At 31.6% G+C, this 21,928-nt stretch overlaps 1 long non-coding RNA gene across 1 annotated transcript; it reads right to left on the minus strand.

Moving 5' to 3' along the window:
- Window positions 1-2,381: 2,381 nt before the first annotated feature.
- Window positions 2,382-7,653, minus strand: LOC143081974 (uncharacterized). Its single transcript, XR_012980188.1, has 3 exons — window positions 7,518-7,653; window positions 3,958-4,137; window positions 2,382-2,754 (listed from the first exon to the last, which is right to left on the minus strand). It is a non-coding gene; the product is annotated as an uncharacterized LOC143081974 (long non-coding RNA).
- Between the last annotated feature and the right edge of the window lie 14,275 nt (window positions 7,654-21,928).

Genomic DNA, 21,928 nt, shown 5'->3' on the forward strand with positions numbered 1-21,928 from the left:
TTTTAACAAGTTCCTAAACTACTATCAAAGAGCTTATCATAAGCTATTGTATAAAAATATATGAAAATAGTGGAATTAACTATTTTGGAGTGTAAAAAATTCGTTGATTATTTAGGATAAATTACGTGCTTTTGATGGTCCTTTTGATTCTGTTGACAATTTGACTTTTCTACTCTTTACACTACACTTCCACACTATCTTATCAAACAAAAGTTTTACTATTTAAATAAATGGTTGTTTGGTAAATCTGAATGCAAATATATTTGCTGCAACTCATTCAAAGCCCTTTTCTCTAATGAGAAAAGTAAATATACAAGATATACTTACTTATAAGATGATTAAAGCTGTTTTTCTCCTTGATAATATTGTTATAAATACAGTTTATCGACAGCTGTGTGTATTCCTATGACTACTAATTGCGCCGCTTTAATAGTAGACTTGTTTATGGACTGTTATGAATTGAGGTGTATGGCCAAACTCAGTAAAGACTCGTCTACATTGCATTTAATTGATAAATTCAACAATACTTACCGTTTTCTTGATGATATTGTACGTTAAATAATCAAAAGTTTTGTAAGTAAACTGCCGAAACTCACTCAAAAGAACTTACTTTAAATGAATCAAATTTAAACGGTAATAACTGTCCTTTCCTAGATCTACGTATTGCGATTTTAAACGGGAATCTCAACACTAAAATGTACGACAAAAGGGACGATTGTCGTTCCCTATTGTTGATTTTCACTTTTTGGATGGTGGTATTCCTTTGGCACCATCTTACAGTGTTTATATTTCACAACTCGTTCGCTATGCCCGAATCTGTTGTCACGGTTTTGATTTTAACTAACGTAATATATGTATATTACTAGTAAATTATTAATCTAGGGATTTTATTACCACAAGTTACTTAAAACCGTTATCAAATTCGTCCATAAATATAAAGATATGGTTTTGATGTTTGGTTGTTTACCATGCCCAGAAATTTAGAAACGAGCATGTTAAACTTATCGATATTTTAAATAATTTTATACCAAAAGGTTACCAATTCAACAACGTAATTAGATCATTGAATATTGTTTTTATTGGTATTAATATTGATTTTGTTATCAGTAAATTAAAAGCAAACTAAATATTATTGTTATATACATATACACATTCATAGAATTTGTCGTAACATGTATCTTTGCAAGGTTATGTGTTTCTCTGATTGTTTATGACGTCATTACACTAAATCCATTAGATGTTGACTGTGTTCTGAATGATAATCAAGTCTTATATGCATGACTTTTTTATTAATTGTTAGTGGCTTTGAACTAGCTGTTAATACCTGATAGTTTTCTCATATCTGTACGTAGAGTCGTTTTGTTGTAAGATATGTACAAATACCTGGCCACGTCCACTTGTATTTGTAGTATATTTATCTATCTGATGAATTAAGCCTTTTTTAACTGATTTGTTTAGTCGGTTCTTATATTGTACTGTTACACCACTGTCCCAATTTAGGGGGAGGGTTGTGTTTAAACCCGCCATATTCTGTATGTGTGCACCTGTCTCAAGTCAGGAGCCTGTAATTCAGTGGTTGTCGTTTGTTAATGTGTCACATATCTTTCAGTAGCTTATGTCCTGTTGGTTATTCAATTATGTATAGCTTTACAACAGCAAAACTGATGCTTAGTTTCAGTCCTAATTAATAAACATGCTTTAATTTCTTAATAGTCATGACATATGGATGCTTTGTTTTCTTTATAAACATGTTACGTGTCTAATGGATATCTCATCAAATTAGATTTAAAATTGAAATTTGACTATAATTCGTTGAGATTTGTACTTTAAAACACATAGTAATTGAGATATTAACATTATGATATGCTCATGAATAATTTGGATGAAGGGTTTTGAATACCAAGGGGTTTGTGTTTTTTCTATCTTCACTTACACCATTAAAAGATATATTATCAGTGTAAGATCTTTGAAAATCACAGATTGGTATAAATATTTAATTGTTGATTTTAAGTGTTTCGTATGAAGGTTAAGCAGGAGTCCACCGAGGACGCCGTTAAATATTATTTACATCTTTTGCAAATTTAAATCATCTTAAAACGACCTTCAGTATTTAATACTCCTCTTTTCGTGAACACATTTGCTATATTTTTAATGGTAGACGTACTACAGCAGTTTATAAAGATTGAACTTTTTTTATTGTATAAAATGTATATTAGCCGTATTCCGTTACTTTGGAGTGTCTTTTTTGTCAGATAAAAAGAAAAAAGTTTCATTAGCCTCTTACATATGTCGCAGTTTCCAATTTTATCTCCATCCAGAATAAACAATCCGTAGCACAATAAAGAGAAAACCTTCCATAGTATCCCCATATAATTCACTACGAACGATATGTAATAATCTTGTTAAAAAAAATAATATACTAATTAAAACCATTTCCAAAGCTGGTACAATAAGAGGATGTTTCAGAAACCATGTATTGTTTGTTTTCGAAAAAGGATAAATTGTTCTGTCAATCAAAAATTCTTTTTTCGCATAAAAATGCACCTTTATGACTCAACCATAAATCATGCCATTTATATCCATATTTCTTCTTCATACCAACGACTTCCTTCTGACCTGGCTTACCAGTTGAATCAGGTTGTGATGAATGCCAATTGAAGTAAGTAAAGATTGATCCATCATTGTATCGCCAATGCTCTTCTGCGATTAGATGCGATCCTTGAAACAGTATCCAATTTGTAACGTCAAAATGATCTACAAATATTTTACAAATATTTAGATGGATTTTTCAAAAAATTCTCGGTTCAATTGACGATTGGTATTTGGTTTTTTTTATTGATATTTGAAAGCGGGTCTGATTGTATATAAGCTGGCTTCTAAAGAACACACGACAAAATAAAATTATTACATGTCACCAAAACTCGTCCTGTTTAGAAACAGTAGGTAATTTAAGTTTAATCTGCAGAAATATAGTTTGTTTTACAGTATGAAGTGACAGATCGAGGTAACATTAAAACGTCAATGAATAGAAATCACCTCTAAACAAATCGAAGTTAAAGTTTTATACTTTGAAATTGTAACAAAAATGATGTGTCAGGAGCCCGTGAAGAATGTCAAATACTGTAAATGCTACCTAAATCTGTCACTGTAATGGACTCGCCAAATTATATTGAATTGTGTGCCTTGTGTACCTAGTGTCATTAAGTTAGAATTAGCTAATAAACTGTTTTCTGTTCACTAATGGAATTTATTTTTGTAAATTGTATATGCATTCACTGGGAATTGAACCCTTCCGTGAAATCTGTTTTGTGAGACTGAAATCAATACATCAACGAAAACTCTCGGCTACCAATGAGTTACAATTTATATATCTATTTTATATATATAAATGAACATGTTATACACATCGGTTTATAAAGGACACTCAGGCTTGTACCTTTTGGTACCGTTTGGTACCTTTATGTATACATTCCAGGCAATTGAACATGTTTGCTTAATTGACGTCATAAGAAATTTCTACGGAAACACATTGACAACGTTCTGTCCAAGGCGATATAACCCCAGTCACTGTATATTGCCAAAATATATACGGTCAATGCAATTTGACTGCGCATTTAGTATAGCTGCAGTATAATATTTAGCGTCTAAAGTAGATTTTTTTCTCGGATTGATTTACCACTATTAAGAATTAATACACAACATGTACATTATTGTTATTAACTGTTTTCGTTGGAGTTTTTCTGAAGTTCTTTTTTTCTAAAGAGGCGCCAAATTGATAACGATTTTTTGTTTCATAATAATATAGTAAAGGACTAAAACGTTAAAAAATTCTAATTAAAAAAATCTGTCAGGTGAACAACAAAAATTACGAACTCTATCAAGGTCAATGAAATGTACTTTGCAAGAGGCATTTGATACAAATAAGTACTATACCCATCCTTGACAAAATATATTTACCAAGAAATGTAACAATAACAAGTTGCTTCTCTTCGGAATCTATTCTCATCAGTTCAGCTCCTTCGAGACCACATTTTGCTTCATAGTCTGCATACTGCAGTGACGTATTTAAACCATGAATCTTATAACAACTCTGAATCATTTCACTATAGACGTAACCATTTCTGTTTGGACATCGACCTACAATTCAAAAAAAAAATGTGTTATTCAAGATGTAGAAATTAGTTATTTACAAAACAATTCAGTCGTGTTCATACTGATTTATGAATAAAAATCATTGCTTGCTATCAAGCTGACATAATAAGTTTGAAACACGAAATACATACATACATGTAGCTTTGTGTAAGTTTGTAAATGTTTTTTTTTTATTTCGCAAACAATTTTATTCTTAAGACTTACGCGAGTATTAAAACAAAAGCAATGGTTACAAATACTTCAAACAAAGATAGTCTTTTCTAAGAATATAGTTATATAGTCGTTTACAACATACCTAACTTCAGTAAGCGTGATCTCAATTTACAAAAGTCATTCATTTAAATACGAAAAGAAAAAGAGTTGATACGGCTTTATTAAATAAAAAAAAGGTAAACGAAGATACAAGTATCTAGTATGCTATATCGCAAAAATCTGAAACAGAACTTAATGATTCCAAATAGGCTGACTTTGTCGAACTCATCAAATTTTAAACAAAATCAAAGATGCAAGAATACTTTTAAGATTTCCGCTTCCAAATTCCAAATTTCTTTGTAGCAAAATTTCAGCAGCGTCTGCATATGGACTTTATATAATAAACAATTGATATTATGCAGATCTTGTATAAACTAACATGATTTCCCTGATAAAGAGTTGTTCCTCAATAGGAAGTTACTCACTAGGAAGCACATAGTATGTCGATTGATATGTTCAAATCGTCATAATCACAATTGCGACCACCTTCTTACCTTATGCGACTTATTTGTGGATCAGAATACAGGAACAACACTACGAGTACGACGAATCTACATTTTGTACTTGCCCTTCTGAAGTAAAAAGTCAAACCACAAATATACTGAACTCCGACCAAATTCAAATCACAAAGTCCCTAATCAAATGGCAAACTCGAAAGCCCAAACACATCAACAACAAAACAAACAGATATAATAGGTTAAAATGTCTCAAAAAAGGGTACAGCAGTCACCATTGTGTTATAATCTTAATCACTATAAAACAAACAAATATTTAACAAAGAAGCACAGAAAGGCATACAGACAAAGTACATCAGCAAAAATGAAAGACAAGAATACAAAAATGTACCTTAGCACAATAACAAAATGAAGGATGTATAAGTACAGAGTCCACGTCATATGTAACAAAAAGGCATCAAAAGTATATAGGCAAAGCACATGAGCAAACATGAAAGACAAAATTACAAAAATCCGCCAAAACAGACTAAATAGTAAACGTAATACCATAAAGTCAAATAACATATTACTAAAACACGTTATTAAGATGTTAAACAACATAAGTATCCAGATTCTATACTGCAAGACCATCGTGTATTAGTTGTGAAGTTGATACAGAATACTTATATCCATATATAAAAACCGGGTTTTTTTTGTGTGCTCTATCTTTTTTCTGAATGTTATATATACTGTTGATGATGTTGTTAGTCTTTTTGGGGTGTTTTTTTTTTTTTTGTTTCTTTTGTGATAATTTTTTACTTATAACTTAACATGTCCCTTAGGCTTAGGAATATCTTGCCACTCTTTTTGTCTTTTCAATTTTCAATTCTAATTATGATAATAATCCTTAATCCATCCACTGCACAATGCTATACGCATCATACACATCAATATTGAGTTGATATTCGTGTAAATCATGCACATGCTCATCATGTAAAAATATTTTAAAATCTTAAAACCATTTTTGAAATCGGTGAAATGATCCTTAAAAAACAGATTGCAAAATTGCTTTTCCCGTAGCATTTTGATCGATATGATGATTATTGCAATATTCCAAAGGTGACATGTGAAACATATAAAAAGCAATGTTTTAAGGTAGCTTATGGAGATATATTCCATTTGTTTTGTGTTGGAATAAGTGTAAATGTTAAACATGTAAGTTTTCGAGTTCCATAGAAAGAAATGTTTTTTTAAGAGAAAAAAATGAAATTAACACAATTGATTAAGAATATACCCGATGAAAACATAAGTTGCAAGTTATTACATTAAATGTCACAGAATAGTTGAAATAAAAACGTTAAAATAAGTAGATCGATAAAAAAAATAAAATAACATTGCTCGCTCGCACATTTCGAAGGTAGTTTTACAACGATACAAAAAAATATAGGATACATGCATACATGTAGGCTGATTTCTACTTTGATCTAGTTGTTGTCTCCGTGACACATTTCCCATTTCCATAATCAATGGTATGTACATGTAGCTATCGTAACAATAATGTCAATGATTATAAGTTTCTTATGATGTATTTCATGTTTTTGAATAAAAGTATGGAAAAAGTAAAAAAAAATACATATAATATTTGCAAATATATGTTATGTTTATTGTATCACCCATATGAAAATTTCGAGTGATACACTGCTTTTCCACCGTTTTGTTTTCTTTATTTTTCTTATAACTATTAGTCCGCTTTTTTTGTCATGAGACTACTGGACTTATGTTGATGAAACCGTCTAGGTATATTGAAAAGCACCATATACAGATGTACAAGGTAAATGTTTCCGTACCTATGGAAATTAAACCAAAAGTAACAAACTTATTTTGGGATTGCTCTTATTTTCTTAGTTTGCCTTAACTAAATTTAAATCATTACATTTTAATATACTGTAGTTGTGTACAGAACTTGGATGATTTTGGAACCACTACATGTATGTTGTCATGAAAACTACAACAAAAGTAAACAAAAAATAAAATTGAAAAGGCTCCAAACGTAATAAAACTAATTATAGTATAAACTGGCATGTGTGCATGTGGAATTTAGAATTGGAATTTTAAAGGTGCTGTCGTAACAATGCGAATCATGCAAGATATGACAAAACGCTCATAAAACAGGATTTCCTATATTAGAATGATCGGTCAAAACAACGATAATTTGATGGTAATACCATGTTCCCTTTAAGGGAGCCTTGTTGCATATGTAATTTAAATTTTGGAAATGGTCACACCGTTACCGTGGAAACAGCAAAAAATGTCAAAAATGTCAGAATACTCACAACAGTTAAAAATAGTTTTTTTATTGGAAAGTAAAGAGGAAACTTTGACTTCAGAATTTCCCAAATGAACGCCATCGCCTAGAAACAGCAATAACGTGAAAAATTTGAAATTCCTCGAAACTTAACAATTCTATACAGACATGATAACTGGTATATAAATATTTTGCCCTTGACTTTAGAATTTTTTAAATGTATAGGAGCGATTGCAGATATAATGACTGGTCGTTTAATATACTTGGGATCATATGGTTAAGGTGCAATCATTTGCAAAATATTCAAACATCAATAGATAGAAAATAATATAACAAGTAAAACTTATTATTATATTTGTAACATAGCCTCTTACTGTCTAAAACTAAATGATAGCTCCACCCATCACTGTGGTATCCTTTGGTAGACTTCATACCATTTACATATCCAGCACTTAATCCTTGACACTCATTAGATGTATGAGAATGTGAAACTGACATACATTCTGTCATGTGAGTACACTGCATTACACATTCTAAAATGCTCCTGTTAATTTTGAATATCACGTTCTCATTGAAATAAATGTTGTTTAGTTCAGATACATTCTCGGTAAATCCGACTTTCTTTTTACATGCAACTACTTGATATGATATCAAAATATATAGAATTTCATGCAAAAACATCATAACTTTTCCAAAATTTTTTAAGGTTATTTATCAGATACGAGCCAGTACAACTTCATGAATTGTTGATGTATAAGTGATATGTACACTTGCCGAGTGTACCTAAACATATGATATCGATATTTTCCCACAACATCCAATTATTTCTCTGCTATACTTTACATTTTAAATAACTGCTTATCAAAACATTTAGCGGAACCAACTATTATATCATGTATAGTAACAATATATTTTGCATGTATCATGTGTATATGCTTAAAATACAGGTCCAGGTAATAGTTATATTATAAATAGCTAGGGGAAATATTTTATGGTTTAATTTTGATAAAAGAAAGAAACAGAACATTTAAAAAAAATGCAACTCCAATGTATGAAAAAAATAGCTGTTAACTTATATTTTGTAATTCAAACACTCCTTGTCTGTTGTGACAAAGTCAAACTGAAGGTAATCAGTATGCCTATACTCTTAGTGATTTTAATAATGTGCATGGTTAGTTTAACATAAATAGAAACAGCCTCCAATCGAACAAATATTGGATTATAAACAGAGATGATACATTACATGTTTTTTATCTAGATTTTAAGATATAATAAAATAAAAATTTGGTGGGCAATAAATAAACTCATCATAAATACCAGGATTAAATTTTGTATTTACGCCTGACACGCGTTTCGTCTACAAAAGACTCATCAGTGACGCTCGAATCCCCTAAAAGTTAAAATAAAAAAGGCCGAATAAAGTACGAAGTTGAAGAGCATTGATGACCAAAACTCCTTAAAGTGTTGCCAAATACAGCTAAGGTAAATTCTATTTCGGAGGTAGAAAAGCTTTAGTTATTGAAAAATTCAAATTTTAGTAAACAATTAATTTATAAATATCACCATATCAATGATAATTCATGTCAGCACAGAAGTGCTAACTTCTGGGCTGGTGATTTCCTTGGATTTTCTAAAAGGACTTTTGAAAATATATGTAATACAATTCTGGAAAGAATCGAAAAATGGGGTTGGAAACAGGAAACAAGAGGGTATATTTCGCCTTTGATTTTTGTCTGATTCTAGTGTCCACGACGAGTATTTCATTGACAAAATACATGGTGCTCAGAATAAAATCATCCTGACTACCTGAAATGTTGATTTATGATTTTTGAAAAATATGTTCTAAAATCATGGAAAAAGAGCGGTTTCATGCGCAAAATATCTTTATGCAATACATGGATAAATCTATAAGGTTCTGAATATCTGACAAAAAAAGTAAAAAAACAAGGGTCACCCCCGATAAATTCATTGTGTTACATAAAATATAATTGTTTGTGCTTTCACAGAACAGACAAGTCTTATATTTCACTTGTTCTGTCCCTGTATTCCAAAATGTATCATTACAATATTATGTAACTAAATTGCCAAGTTAAAACTTAATGTCAAAATTTATTTTGTGTTTAAAAACTGACGCAGTTAAACATGTGTACTGACTTAGATATCAGGATGAAAGGTATTCTCACGGTGAGACATATTTACATTAGCAAAATAAAACAATGTGTAGTCGTCAATTATGATATTGATAAAAGGACATTATGGTAAACTACGAATAGAGCTATATTATTGCCGGTTGATAGTGATTTTCCAATATAAACTCCATATAATGCATTAATTTTGTTCAATTATTAATTTACTTAAGTCGGGTTTTATACATTTTCAATGAAATATAGCTCCAAGAGCTTTTAAGAACATTTATAACAATCATTTTATGAGAGATAGTATAACGAAGTACGGAATTCAAATGCTTCTGCTTTAGAATTCAAAGTCATCATTAAGTTATGAAAAAACAAGGTGAACCTAACATGGGAATAAGTGCTATTGATTAAGCTTTAAACCAAATTGGTTAATGTATATAGATATAGGAAGATGTGGTGTGGGTGCCAATGAGACAACTCTCCATCCAAATAACAATTTTTAAAAAAGTAACCCATTATAGGTCAATGTACGGCCTTCAACACGGAGCCTTGGCTGACACCGAACAACAAGCTATAAAGGGCCCCAAAACTACTAGACTAAGTGTAAAACCATTCAAACGGGAAAACCAACGGTTTAATCTATATAAAATAAAAAAAACGTGAAACGAGAAACACGTGTTTAGATTGAGACTTGTGTTGTCAGCAGGAACATGATCAAAGTATAGACATGTTAAAAGTACGATAATAATAAACACATGAGACCAATGAAAGTGTAAATATATCTTTGTCCCTTTTGGTTTATAATGTAGCTTTTAATCTTTTTAATAGTCTTTGTAATTAGATTATTTTTGCCTCGAGCATCCCTGAAGAGACATTGATTGTAGCAATGCGCATCTAGTGCAGAAATATTGGTACCGTTTATGTTGAAGAAATTATTGATGCAAGCTATTGTAGTTTTAACGTGGATAGGAATTATATTCATGATAATTTTTGCCCGAGCGATATTGCATTAATATTTCGATTCTGATTAGGACAATTAAGGTAATTTCTATGTTTGATTTGTATAAAAGAGGGACGAAAGATACCAGATGGACAGTCAAACTCATAGACAGTTAAACTCATAGGATTTTCAAAAAAGGGTAATACAATTATGGAAAGAATCGAAAAGTTGTGCTTGGAAACAGAGGAATAAACAAGAGGGTATATTGGCATAATGTGCATATAACTTTGGTGAATTGTTTATATTTTTTGACGTTAGCTTCCTTTCTTTGTTTTTTTAAAAGTTTTAGAATTTACTTTTCTGAGTTTATTCTTAAGAAAAGGGGGATTTTCCAGTTTTTACACTATAACTCAAAATGCTTTCAGCAGTTTTCATGAACATTTGTGAATTGTTTATAATTAGTGATGTAAGCTGCTGCCTTCAGAATTAAATTTTACATTTTACATTTCCAAATTACATGAGTTATGAGGTTTTATATATTAAAAAGGGGGGGGGGATTATCCAGTTTTGGTCAATGTTTTCAGCAATTATCATTACACTTTGTAAATTGTTTATATCTATTGATATAAGCTCCCTTTTTTATTTTCATCAATTTCTATCTAATATATATGGCATTGAGAAGTAATTGAACTTTATTTATATTTATTGTAAATGTTACGAGCGTATCATGTGCTGGTGGCTGAGCTGTTTATTAAAGGTGATATCATACTATGCACATGGTTTTTGACTATAATTTCTTAATTACATTTATGTTATTTGAATTTAAGGGATAGTTTTAATTTATATAAACAAATCCCACGTCGATGTATAATATGTACAACAATCCATCATCAACCCGCGCCAATTTGGATATAATTGAAAGACATCTAGAGGTTAATAAACAGTCTTGATCGCCATCAAAAGACAAAATAATGAAAAATATAGCGATGTTTTTAGAAGAATTATTATTACATGTATTTGTAATAATTAAACTATATCTTTTAAATTGTTTTGACTTTTAGGTTGCACCTACCATTTTAGAAAAAGTGGTATTTCATTGCGGCTAGTCTGTTAGAGGGGTATTTCATTTGCTGCAGATATGGAATCTTATTCTTATCTTAACATGAAGTCAGAATGATTTCAAAACAAATTCAATGAAGGTGGAGTACGACTGAATGGTATACATATATTATTAATCCAATGGTGATAGTATAAATAGACCCTTACAAGTCTTAGATAACATTTTGTAGTGTTGAATGTTTCTTAACTAAAATAAGGAGGTATTCACTTTTATCGTGCTTCCCCACGCCTATATCACCCTGCTCTGTTGTTGTTCATGAAGAACCTGTAGTACAAAGTATATCAATGGATTGAGATCTTTGTCTAAGTGTATTATTAAAGTGCTTTGCTTTCAGCTCAGTTCACTGTTATGCAATTCATTCTTTGTGGAATAAAGATTTGACAGACAACGATCATGTAAAAGGAATTGTCAAAGGAGTATCCATTCTATATACAATTTAAGTAATAGAGAGATAAAAGCATTTTTTTTTTTAGATTTGAACCAAATATATTTTTGTGTATTAGCCAAATTAAAAAAAAAACACAAATTTACCAAAGAATGTTACTCGCGCTACTAGCAGTTTGACACTAGGTTGTTTTGTTACACTTTATATACATCTGTATTACCAATGTTATTTCAACTGATCGGGCGGAGCTTAAACTTTAATTTGCCTCCATGTAAGAATATTTGAAGATGTATGTGATGGTGACCGTTAAAATTATAATTTATTTCTTATCACCTATCAGTGTCACCAAACTTATATACAAATGGACTGAGTATACGATACGCGACGAATAACTGGACACTTCATTGATGAGTTTATCCCGAAACACCTGTCTATAGATGGACTGAACCGGTTAAACTCCGCCCAGTCAAGTGAGATTAATCAAGTAACAGAAGTACGACATACTGACATTTATCATTCGTTTGTTTATTTTTAAATTTGTGTGAATTAACAGTTGATATTAATTACTACGTATACTTCCATATCACAGCAAAACTGCCTTACTTTATATGTATCACTTATATTTGATATTCAAAATAAGAAATAAATTAAAAAAAGAAGATTTTTGCAATACCTTTTTTCATATTGAATCCTATTTTTTTTTTAGCTTTTTATACATATAAAGTAGATGTTAATGATATTCACTTGAAATTTTATCAGATGACTTCTTTAAATTTGATGTTATGTTCATACTGGTCTAATCGTTTTTATTGCTTTGGCCAGCTTTGGAGGAGATATTTTCAAAGAATTGATAAAAAAGAATACTAGTAACACAGAAGTTTACTTTCTAGCTCATCTGCCCCAAGCATCATGTCAGGCATTGTCATTACTAAAAACTATTAATATCTCGACATTTAAACGAAATCGTTTACTTATGATTATGATGAACCCTCACAAATTAATATAAATAGAACCATACAAAAAGTAAGCAAATACATGTTCTCAGATACCATCTCCAATATAAAAAAAATCTCATTATTAAAAAAATTAACCTATTATGTGTTCCTCTCCTAGCTACAAAATGTATCCAAAATCAAAGATGTGGAACATATGCTATCATAATCATTCGGTAATTAATGCAATTAGTGTCTCTTCCATGCCCATCTTTAACATAAAAAACTAAATATCAAATTAAATCTTATTTTCTCAAACAGTAAATGTTAAATATTTTTTTTTGTGAAAAACTCTTAATCATAGATTTTCATATACACCAAAAAGAACCCACATAAACAATTCTGTATTTAATGTTATAAATGATTACAAGTTTCCACAAACATGTGACTGTATACGTCTTTTTTATTATTTCGATTTTAATTATTTTTCTATTCTTTTTTTTTAGTTTTACTTTACAAAAAAGTGGATTGATTTTGTATTTTTCGTTTAAGACTATCTTTTCATATGTTAACAACATGCTTTATATTTAACAGGATAGAAATATTGACGACAGATAAAATTTTGGAAAAATGTTTTGTGGAAATTCAAGTTTTATAAATCATTACTGACAAGAAGAGTATTGAAAAAGATTATGTTTTTTGAAAATCGTGATTTAAACAAAAATTATGCAGTTTCCAAACTGCTCTCTATAGAATTTCATAGAAAAAAACTAAACTATAATTTCGAAATAAATATATGAACTATAAAGGAAAACTAAAAGGAAAACAGTAGATTCATACCACTGCATAGATAAAAATAAATAACTTTAAGCACAAGTTTGACTTAAATTGTTAAACAAATGGCGAAAAGAAAACTGATATTATCGTGAAAAAAAAGGATGAAAAAGTTAAAAACTGGAACACATTGAAGATAAAATGATGCACAGTCGTGCATCGAAAATATGTTAAGTGAAAACAACACTTGTGAACTTTCCATTTCTATGTAGCAACATTCCTGTAACACCTGCATACGGAGTATATATCTCTAAATTGATACGATTTCCCCTTGCTGGGGTGTCCTATCATGATTTCTTTGATAGAGAGAGGGTTGCTACCCACAAGAAAGCTATTAAACCAAGAGTTCCAAATTTTACGGAGTTGGTTGACCGCTTTGGAATATCTGTTTCATAGATGATATCGGATATGTTTCTAACGTCGTAACTACAATCCTCTCCCTTTTTTATGAATGTGACCTACCGAGTTAGACCATTTACCGGGCTTGTAATAATATGAGCAACACAACAGGTGCCACGTGTGGAGCAGGTTCTGCTTACTCTTCCGGAGCACCTGAGATCGCACCCAGTTTTTGGTGGTGTTCATGTTGCTTAGTATTTAGTTTTCTATGCTGTTTTTGTGTACTATTATTTGTCAGTTTGTCTTTTTTATTTTTAGCCATGCTGTTGTCAGTTTATTTTCGATTTAGGAGTTTGACTGTTTCTCTGGTATCTTTCGTCCTTCGTTTATAACCCTTAAACGGTCCTGGAGTTTTAATTAAAGGCAAACATACGGAGTTAACAGGAGTGGCATCCGTACGTAAAGAGAGCATATTATTTAGTGATAATGAAACAAAAGCAAATATACTAAATGAACAATTTGCATCGGTTTTCTCGTCAGAACTAGGAGAAGTACCAACAAAAGGCAACAGTTCTTACTCATTCATACTAGAATGTAATGTGCAACAGGCTAGAGTTTACAAACTACTTAAAAAACCACCAACAATAATAAAGCAACTAGTCCTGACACAATACCAGGGAAACTACTGAAACTAAAAAAAGGCAAATAACAAGATCAATAGAAAGAGGCTAAAACAGGAAGAAGGCATCAACGTGTCATCCTATATCCATGTCGTCGATTTGTAGCAAGATGATGGAACATATACTGCATAGTAACATCATCATTCATCTTTGGGCTGAAAATCAACTCGGTTTCCGCAAAAATAGATATGAAGCCAGTTTGATTTTAATTTACAAGATCTAGCAGATAGACTAAACAGTGGGGATCATGTATTATGTAATGGTATACTTTCAAAAAGCATTTGACTATGTTCCACATCAAATGCAGCTACTGTGGTTTACGAGGGAATGCACTTCAATGGATAAATAGATTCCTTTCAGTGCCGAACACAACATGTTGTTTTAAATAGAAAGAAGTCAGAAACATCGAACGTTACATCTGGAGTTTCCCAAAAGGAACAGTAATGTGAACTCTTCTCTTTCTAATATTCATAAATGACCTGCTAAGTAAATTTGATGTGGAACGTTGTCAAATGCTTTTTAAAAGTCTGCCAATACGTCTAAAGCTAGATTATTCACAGATTAATGTTAACTGTACAGAAAGATATGTAAAAAGGAGGATACCATCTTAATCCAGAAAGACCCTGACAATTTACAGAAATAGGTTGTGTCTCATCCTGACAAATACGAGGTACTACGGGTAACAAACAAAAGATATCCAATTCCTTAGAACTACGTCATATACTGAAAGACATAACAGGTAGTAAAGAACACAAAATAGTTGGGCCTTAATATCAGGCACAAAAGTGGGACGAAAAATACCAGAGGGAAAGTCAAACTCATAAATCGAAAATAAACTGACATCAACATGGCTAACCAGATGCTCCGCAGGGCGTAGCTTTATACGACCGCAGAGGTTGAACCCTGAACGGTTGGGGCAAGTATGGACACAACATTCAAGCTGGATTCAGCTCTAAATTTTGATTGTGATTAAATAGTTGACACAGCATAGGTTTCTGACACAGAATGAATGTGGTCTAATGAACTTAAATTTTTTTTTACCTTTGAGCAATTCACTATGCTGTTGAATATTAATCCTCTCAAAAAAATGTTTGAAGAAATTTTCTTTTTATTTATGAAATCTGAAATGAGAAAAATTCAACCCCCCCCCCCCCCCCCCATTCCATTTTCACATCCCCCTTTCCCTTTTTCCAAAACTGATTTCAATTCAAATTTCTAATGGAGTTTGCAACAATAACTACTCATTTAAATACATCATAAAATATCAAAATGTAAAATAAAGTGCTTGTTATCACTGAATGGTAAAGATTGTTTTAAATTATCAGTTGATAGTAAAAGTGAATATAAAACCTTAAAAAAGACTTATTAAGAAGGGATATGGTTACGATACTATTGTCAGGTCATTAAAGATTGCATATTTTGGCGTTAATATTGATTCACTTATAGGGTCTTTGCATCGGAACTAAACACATTTATTTTTAATAAACCAGTTTTTGGCATGACACGGGTTATGTTCTTCTCATATTTGTTTTGATGGTATGATACTAAACCCCTCAGGGGGAGGATTGTGCCTGATATTCATATGATGAAGACATAATTTTTCAATCAGTTTAATTGAGGTTCGGAGCTGGCATGTCAGTTAACTGCTAGTAGTCTGATGTTATTTATGTATTATTGTAATTTTGTTTATTTTCTTTGGTTACACCTTCTGACATCAGACTTGGACTTCTCTTGAACTGAATTTTAATGTGCGTATTGTTATGCGTTTACTTTTCTGCATTGGCTAGAGGTATAGGGGGGAGTTTGATGAGATCTCACACACATGTTTAACCCCGCCGCATTTTTGCGCCTGTCCCAAGTCAGGAGCCTCTGGCCTTTGTTAGTCTTGTATTATTTTAACTTTAGTTTCTTGTGTATAATTTGGAGTTTAGTATGGGGTTCATTATCACTGAACCGGTATATATTTGTTTAGGGGCCAGCTGAAGAACGCCTCCGGGTGCTAGAATTTCTCGATTATTGAAGATCTGTTGGTGACCTTCTGATGGTGTCTGCTCTATGGTCGGGTTGTTGTCTCTTTGGCACATTCCCCATTTCCATTCTCAATTTTAAACATTGTATATTGTATAAAACAATGATTTAAGTTGATTCAACTACTATTCTGGACAATGAAAGATAACTCCAATTGAAAATTTCTTGTTATTGCACAATATTATGCAATTAGATATTTCTTGCTATTGCGCAATACTGTGCAATTGAAAATATTTGCTATTGAACATTACTGTGCAATTGAAGATTTCTTGCCATTGCGCAATGCTGTGCAATTGAAAATTTCTTGCTATTGCTGAATACTGTGCAATTGAAAATTTCTTGCTATTGCACAATACTTAATATAATAATTTTGGATCCTGATTTGAACCAATTTGAAAACTGGACCCATAATCAAAAATCTAAGTACATGTTTAGATTCAGCATATCAAAAAGACCAAGAATTCAGTTTTTGTTAAAATCAAACTTAGTTTAATTTTGGACCCTTTGGACTTTAATGTAGACAATTTGAAAACGGGACCAAAAATTAAGAATCTACATACACATTTAGATTTGGCATATCAAAGAACCCCAATTATTCAATTTTTGATGAAATCAAACAAACTTTAATTTTGGACCCCGATTTGGACCAACTTGAAAACTGGGCCAATAATAAAAAATCTAAGTACATTTTTAGATTTAGCATATCAAAGAACCCCAAGGATTCATTTTTTGTTAAAATCAAACCAAGTTTAATTTTGGACCCTTTGGACCTTAATGTAGACCAATTTGAAAACGGGACCAAAAATTAAGAATCTACATACACAGTTAGATTCGGAATATCAAAGAACCCCGATTATTCATTTTTTGATGAAATCAAACAAAGTTCAATTTTGGACCCTTTGGGCCCCTTATTCCTAAACTGTTGGGACCAAAACTCCCACAATTAATCCCAACCTTCATTTTGTGGTCATAAACCTTGTGTTTAAATTTCATTGATTTCTATTTACTTATACTAAAGTTATTGTGCGAAAACCAAGAATAATGCTTATTTGGGCCCTTTTTTGGCCCATAATTCCTAAACTGTTGGAACTAAAACTCCCAAAATCAATCTCAACCTTCCTTTTGTGGTCATAAACCTTGTGTCAAAATTTCATAGATTTTTATTTATTTAAACTAAAGTTATAGTGCGAAAACAAAGAAAATGCCTATTTGGGCCCTTTTTGGCCCCTAATTCCAAAAATGTTGGGACTAAAACGCCCAAAATCAATCCCAACCTTCTTTTTGTGGTCATAAATCTTGTGTTAAAATTTAATAGATTTCTATTCACTTTTACTAAAGTTAGAGTGCGAAACTAAAAGTATTCGGACGACGACGACACCGACGACGCAGACGACGACGCCAACGTGATACCAATATACGACCAAAAAATTTTCAATTTTTGCGGTCGTATAAAAATGAAAAAGACAAATAGACAAACAATAGTACACATGCCACAACATAGAAAACTAAAGAATAAACAACACGAATCCCACCAAAAACAATAGGTGTTGCTTATGTGATAACAAATCCGGTAAATAGTCTAATTCGGTAGGTCAATTCATGAAAGGGAACGGGATTGTAGTTACGACGTAAGGAACATATTCGATATCAATAACGGTTAACCAACTCGTGATTCCGTCCGTAAAATTTACGAGTTGATGATTCGAACTTCACCATCATGGAACCATTACATATGCACATTAACCAAGAAAGTGACAACATCAATTCTTTCTTGAGAGGAAATATCAGCTTCTACCAAAATGCGATCATAGCACAATGCGACACCACACTAGTAAGATCAACTATGGATTATGCTTCTTTCATTTTGGATCCAACAACTCAGAAAAAAACAATCAGACAATTAGAAACGGCTACTTTATAACCACCAGTAGATTAACCTAGATGCCAGAAGCCCTGCAATGGTTTAAAAAACAAGGATGCAGGCAGAGAATAAAGACCACCAAGCTCTACTACATAATACACCATCTAGTTGATATTCCACCGGAACACTACCTAATACCAAGAAGAGTGGCTTAACACTAAAAGAACATGACACCAGATTCCTATTACCCTACTCGAGAAACAAAACCACCAGCCATCATTTTCAATCTGTAATACGTCTATGGAATGAACAACCATCATCTGCTGTTGTCACAGCTTCAATATTGAACGGATGTTTAGACTCTTGCTTCGTGTTAGATTTTTCATTTTTAATTGTATAAAGCACCATGATGGCTTTTAACCGGATTTAAGTACATAATATGTTGGGAAGATGTTCCCTTTGGTCATGTGTAAATACAAAAATGTAGTTATTTCCGATGATACACCAGAGACGGAATGCAAATTAATGGAAGAAGAACCAAAAAAAGATTGTAGTAGATGGACTAGTTTTTCGAAGACAAAAATATTTATAAAGTAGAAATTTACTCTGCAACATAAAACTACATCGTCCAACACAAAAATAAAAACATCGCCAAAATCGAATTTATAACACATATAGAAGACAAAGAAATATACAACAAACGATATAATTTCAAATTCCTATAGATTAAAACCTAGAAAGTTCGATATGCTCACGTTTCAACTTTACTATGTAAATATACAATTCGATGTTGTAACTAAAATACAGCAGAAAAAAAATAATGTTTTGTATATTTTGTTTTTTGTTTCGGTCTAACTGAACTACGTCTAAGTTATTTGTAGCTGACGAAGCAATCAGATTCATATATCCATTTAAAGGAGATAAGTAATATAATTCTGTTACATAATTTGAATATGAGACCATGATATTTTGGGGAATTTGTTATTTAAAATATTAAGGTATGACTATTGTATTTAATTAGACATGTGGTACCTTAGAGACAGCATTTTCAGGAAAAATATGTGAAATTGATCACTATATAAATTGGAAATTAATATATGATGGCAGACTAGTCAAACAATAGATTATAAAAGACCTAATTTCATACCTAAATAAACTGATCCCATTGAGTGGAAATTCCCAGAGATCAAGTCGACAACAGATAAATAAGCTATCAATAGAATGCTCGTTATTATAAATGTAAATTGTCTGGCTGATAATGAAAATAAATTTAATTTCAAGAACAGCTTTGCACATCTAATTTTTAATTCACCTCGAAAGATTAACACTAAATTCCTAATTTCAGTTTGCATTTAAAGTAGGTCTTTTGCTCGTGTATTGTTTGATTTTAATTTATACCAGAGAGGTCTGTCCTTTGTCACCTATATTGCTACACAGATATCCAAATGAGGCATGTTGTTCACAATAAAAAAAAAGTATGCATTCTTTTTTTTCTTCAATTTTACAAACAGCAAGCTGATGATATTTTGTATATATCCAAATAAACATGAGATAAAGGCAACACTAAAATACCGTTGTATCGATTGAGAGAAAACAAATCTGGGTTACAAACTAAAACATAGGGAAACACATAAACTATACAAGAACAACAGAACAGCAGAAACAATTAAGTGCAATAACAATAAACGACAATGCAATAACAATAAACGACAATGCAATAACCATAAACGACAATGCAATAAAAATAAACGACAATGCAACATACATAGAAACGAACTATTAGATAACAACTGCCATATTCCTGAATTGGTACATTTTAAGAAAACAAAGGTATGTTGAACCTAGTGTTGTGGTTCCAATTTTTCCAAATTATAAAAATCAGAATCAGTCTAACGGTTAGTACATGTCTCGCCAAGCGCGAGGTTCGTCTGAAAAAGACAAATCAGTTACGCTCGAGTCAAAAAAAAAAAAAAAATGAAAAGACAAAACAAAGTACAAAGTTGAAGAGCATTGAGAACCAAAATTCCTAAAAGTTTTGCCAAATACGGCTAGGATAATCAAATTCCTGAGGTAGAAAAGCCCTACTATTTTAAAAACTCAAAAGTTTACGTTATGTCAGAGTTATACATTTTTAATGATCAAACAATTTAGATTTTTTTTTCATATTATGCATATTTCGTCTCGTTTAACATAGACACACCTACAAAAACTTGTTTGTTGGTAGAGACACGCAAGTTGTAAATTAACAACATAGTTTGTCTACGTGTTTTGCTTAAATGAACCATATAGATATAGCTATCATAGAGATAATAAAAATTTGCAATAAAATTGAGAATGTAAATGCGGACTGTATCAATGAGACAACAACTCGACCTAAAGGCATAAACAGCTGAAGGTGACTGGTGGTTCTGTTCTACATTACCTAGCTAGACAATCTCTCACCTAGTTACATGTACTGATTTTCCAGCCTCAGACCTCAAACTGATTGGAAGATTTTGCCGTCATCGTAGGAAAATAAAGCACAAAAACTCCCCATATGGAGTTAAGTAGCATACCATCCTACGTTATACGAGAAGAACATAACCCGTGTCATACCAACAACTGGTTTTAGAAAAAAATTGTATTGCTCGTGCACAGACTCTATGAGTGAATCAATCAAAATTTACACCAAATGATGCCAGTTTGATGACAGGACAGCGGTATCGTAACTCAATACCATCTAGATAAGTCTGTTTAAAGGTTTGGTTAACTTTGAGGTGAATGCCGACTATTTTTGCTTTGTAAAAAAATTAACCATAGAAAATTGGATGTGAAATACCTAAACCTGTTGATTTGTGTGTACGAATGATGTACTTGTATTATATATAATATGTACATGAATGATTAAACGACGACTTGAAAAATTGTTCATCAAACTATTTATGTAACAAACATATTCATAATGAAAATGATTAGGATATATATATGGTATTTGATAGCAGAAAGCGATAAAGCATTTGAAGAACCAAGTTTAGGAGCCAATTTAGTTGCTTTAGTGCTAGATGGAAGAGATGTAATAATTGTAGGCGTTGATTTGATCGATTCATAAGTCTTTTCTCTGCGTTTTGTCGAATATATTTTGTGATTTCTAGATGCAGATCTTTCATCATCGAAAATGGTTGAAGCAGGCGTAACCATGGAAATCGGGCTTGTTTGATGAGGTTTTGTTTCCGTTTTTTCCTGTTTGACATCAAATTGTATATTAAAGTGTGCAACGTTATGTTTCTTAATAGTACGTCTGGTGCCGGTTACAGTTGTTGATATAGTAGTTATTGGTAAGGAAATGATAGATGTGTGCTTCGGTGTTGAAAGCGTTGACGAAAGTGTAGAGGTAATAACTGATTTTGAATGACTAACTGCTGGATTTGAGAAAAATGTAGATGCAGTATTAGAATTACCGTTTCCCCCTGCAAATGTAGTATTGTATGCTTTGGTAGTAGTAACGACATTTGAATTGATACTTCCGATATCCGTTACGTTTTTCCGTTTAAA

This window comes from Mytilus galloprovincialis, chromosome 7, assembly GCF_965363235.1.
Source record: "Mytilus galloprovincialis chromosome 7, xbMytGall1.hap1.1, whole genome shotgun sequence".
Lineage (NCBI taxonomy): Eukaryota > Metazoa > Mollusca > Bivalvia > Mytilida > Mytilidae > Mytilus > Mytilus galloprovincialis.